This window comes from Notothenia coriiceps, unplaced genomic scaffold (assembly GCF_000735185.1).
Source record: "Notothenia coriiceps isolate Sejong01 unplaced genomic scaffold, NC01 NC01_scaffold00015465, whole genome shotgun sequence".
Taxonomy (NCBI): domain Eukaryota; kingdom Metazoa; phylum Chordata; class Actinopteri; order Perciformes; family Nototheniidae; genus Notothenia; species Notothenia coriiceps.
In genome coordinates, this window is record NW_011348166.1 from 863 (window position 1) to 5,121 (window position 4,259).

At 39.1% G+C, this 4,259-nt stretch overlaps 1 long non-coding RNA gene across 1 annotated transcript; it reads right to left on the reverse strand.

Moving 5' to 3' along the window:
* Positions 1-610: 610 nt before the first annotated feature.
* On the reverse strand, positions 611-3,310 carry LOC104948931 (uncharacterized). The gene is made up of 2 exons (XR_798747.1): positions 3,207-3,310; positions 611-2,730 (listed from the first exon to the last, which is right to left on the reverse strand). It is a non-coding gene; the product is annotated as an uncharacterized lncRNA (long non-coding RNA).
* Between the last annotated feature and the right edge of the window lie 949 nt (positions 3,311-4,259).

The following is a 4,259-nucleotide window of genomic DNA, read 5'->3' on the forward strand; positions in this document are numbered from 1 at the left end:
GTGTCGAGAGCTGGGGTTCAATTAAATCTCAGATTTGCCTTCTTAACAGTTTGTTTACGTGCCTCACTTCCGTTTCACTTCTCATGCACTGATTCGCTAGCTGAACAGCCAATCAGAGTGATTTATTTGGCCCGACTGCCCGACCCGACGCATGGCCGATTCAACATGCGTCGGCCATGAAAGGCCAAATAAGGCGTGTCACGGCCGACGGTGCGGGACACACCAAATTGAGTTTGGGCGACAGGGCACGCTTCGTCGTCCGACTAACGAAAACGGCCGATTTCGGCCTGGTGTGTCAGGGCCTTAAAGGGTGAGACATCTCTAAGTGGTTGACCAATCAACAACATAGCCAGCCAGCTAACCAATCAGTGTAGACTGGGCTCTGGTTTCAGACAAGAAGTGCTGCAGCATAGGCAGCATAAGAAAAATAAAGAGCTTTTTGAACATTACAGCATGGAGACATGTCACAGTAGAGGCACAAAATACAATTATGAACCTGGAAATTAGCATAATAGGGACCCTTGAATACCTCAAAATTGTGCCTCAGTCAGTAATTGTAGTTACAGTCCACCACTGCCTGAGCAACAACTGCAGATGAAGGAGACACATGGTATATGTAGAGCTTTATTCTAAAACATAATATACATTTAATGGACTGAATTAAGTCCATTAACACAATCTTGTTCAGTACTTGAAGAGATGTAGAGAGAATAAAGCCCCTCTTTTTCCAATAACAGTGTCAACCTCTGGTCATGGCATCTTTACATAAGGCAGAAAATCATCATTTTGTTTAAGAGGATCTCATTCAAGGCCTCTTAAAATAGGTCAAACTCTGATACAATAAACTGAGAAATAAATGGTGTCCAGTGATATCTACTGGACCCACAGGACTGTAATACTGCACATCCTCAAGCTTAATTACATTATCTGTTTTAGGGTTTTGCAACTAGCATAATATGGACTGACAAAATAAATATAAATAAGGGCAACTTTGTCAAATTATTTTCAAAAAGACGTTATTAAAAATCTAACACTTTTAGATCCCACCCATTTGTTTTACACATTTTTTCACATGCTGTGCTTATTACTAAACTGACTTTTAAATGTCATAATGACCTGTGTTTCAGTTATACAAGATGGACAGAGAAAGAAAAAAGTAATATTTCCACTAAGCGCCCTGTCACTTCCTGCTCATGCATGTTGAAGTTAAAGAAAGACATGCGCTGCAGGTCAGTTGTGAGCAGCAGGGCTGTCGTCATGGCAGTTGCTCAGTCAGGTCCAAAAACAAACCAACAGCCTGACTCAACAAAAAAAAATAAAGACAGGAAAGGCTCCAAAGCAAGGCAAGTGCCAGGAAACACTAAGGGGTGTCAGGTGAAATTTTGTCCTGCTCAGGCAACACATTTAGAGAAAATGTAAAGATTAACCACACAATGAGAAACCAATCACTAACAGCTAACAGTTTCTTAAACTGTCAATAATTTAACTAAAACTGCTGTCTATGAAAGCAGTTTAAGAATAACGGGTTTGATATTTAGAATTGTATAAAATGTGTTATCAACATACCGATTTTAATTTATAGTTGTTTCTTAAATTTCATTTAATAAAAACAGAATTGAACTCGATATGAGCAGGATGCTAATTTTGTTGCAATGTCTTTTTTTATCACTTATCAGATTGCTATTTTGGGGGAAATGTACTTAATATGTGTTATTATTAATAGGTTATTGTTTTTATTATTATTAATATCATGTTCTTTGGATTTAATGCAAGATAAATTTATTAAATGATATAACAATTAAGTAAAAAGATAATACCAAATATTTTGTAATTTTACAATGCACCATCAGAAAATTCTTAAAATTCTCAGTTTGAAAAATTGATTGAAGACATTTATAAAAACAAAGAGTGTTTCATTTGATGGAATTTAAGATTTTAACGATCTTCTTTGGTGTGTTAAGTATGCATTCAGGTGGGTCAAATCTCAAGAGTTTAATAATTTTCCAATCAAAGCATGTGAAAAACACTTAAATAAAACGAGAAGTAATCATCTCTAATCTTGTTTTTTCCCTCGACAACTGCTCCATTTTTCTGTGCAGTTTGAAGACACGAAGCGGCCCAGAGAAGGTTTTGAATCCAGCCTGACCGCAGCCCTGCTGAAAAGTAAACTAGCACTTTTGTGTAGTTTTGGTGGAGGAGATTTTCTGAAAGCATTTAACATTCAGGTGAGCGGATAAACTATCAGCTAATAAAGACACAAAACGTTATCTCTTTACATAAAACGTACATTTTATAATTAATCAAGGCCCATGCACGAGATTTTTATAATATTTAAAGCAAAACATACAAATCTTAAACCTCTGACCTATACGCAGTTACAGACAAAAAGACAGTGAGAAAAAAGACTCCAGCAAGCTTCTGTGGCCTACTGGCTATTCTATTAAGAATAAAGCACATATGGTGATCCACATAATACACATACATTTGCATAAGGCACATGAGAGAAGTGCAGAGGGGAATGTGTAGGAAGCAGGGTGGTTCAGGTCAGGGCTTTCTGCAACCCTCAAAGCGGGCCTTGTGGTTTGAATCAGTGTCCGTAGCCCTTTTATCCTCTTTCTATTTCCCGTAAAATTTCTTGTTGAGAAGGAAAATGAGCAGGTTGACATTGATGGTGGCTCTGTCGAAGAGCTTCATCACCGCCACACCTTCATACTGCAGCTGGAGGAGATCCTGAAAAACAGACGGGGAAAGAACAAATTAGCCACAATAAATAAACCAAATGTGTTTTCAGGTTTCAGACAGAGGGTGAAAAGAAGTGCTGCAGCACAGGCAGTATGAGAAAAATAAACAGCTTGTTGAACATTGAAGCATGGAGACATGACACAGTAGAGGAACTACATACAAATATGAACCTGAAAATGAGCATAATAGGACCCCTTTAAAAATAAGTCCTAGAATTACTGTAGGTACATTTAATTATTGACAATAAAACTCACTCAAGGCAGAATCGAGCTCAATGGATTCTTCCACGTATTAAAAGTGGTATTCTCCATTCAAGTCTTAATTAAGCTAAAGGTAGGTAGTTTAACAGTCACCAAGGAGTTTATAATGAGCTTACATCATTGAATCCAAGACATTCAATCAATTCAGTTAGTCCATCTACTTCCCTGGTGGAAAGATATAGAGATATGAAAGCGAAACAATACCTGATATTCCAACTGTAACGTCTCCAAGTGCACGCCCATGAACTTGGCCTTAACCTCGAAAACGCCGACAGTCTCTGCCGGAGAAATCTCAAAAATAGCATTTTTGAACCTGTAAAGAGTAAACAGGAAGGACAACATATCATTAATGTTGAGGAAAGATAAACCACACAATAAGAAACTGAGCAATAACGGCCATCTGATTTTTAAATTGTCAATAATTTAACTAAAGACTACCGTAATTTTCGGACTATAAGCCGCGCCTTTTTTCCCATTTTTCGACGCTGCGGCTTATATAACGGTGCGGCTAATCTATGGATTTTCACAGCTAACGGCCACTAGGGGACCTCCTAAATCTATGGATTTTCACAGCTAACGGCCACGAGGGGACCTCCTAAATCTATGGATTTTACAGGTTACAGTCCACCACCTTTAACTCTATGGGCTCTATGGCCGGTCCGTGCCCCCCCCCCTTAAGCGGCAGGCTCCAGCAGGAAAAGCTGGAGGCCGGAAAAGAGTGAGACAGGTAGCGCGCAAAGTAAAAGTGGAACCGAGAGTGGTCCGAGAGACAGAACGAGAGCAAGACAGACAGACATCACGAGAGCGAGACAGTTTGTCCCCGTACCACTGGTTGAAAACCACTGCAGTAGATCACTGCCGGTACGTGCGCTGGGAGCGCACCGTTTAAGTTTGAAAGTTGAAAAGTTTGTGTGTCTGAAACGCTATGTGATACAGTACAGTTTACACAGCACAGTACATGTTCTGTAGCTACTATTGCACTAAATGCTAACACTTGAATACGTTATGCAAATATGCAACTTGTTTGTTCAAATGTTAATAAATGGGAGCTTCCTCAAACAGCCATCTCTTTCCCGACAATCCCCTGTGTGCACGAACCCTTACATATGGTAATTAAACATTAAAACACCTGCGGTTTATAGTCCAGTGCGGTTTATATATGTACACATCATTCAATTTAGCTGCTGCGGCTTATATTCAGGTGCGCCTTATAGTCCGAAAATTACGGTAAACCTGAATATTTGATCACTGTTTTTT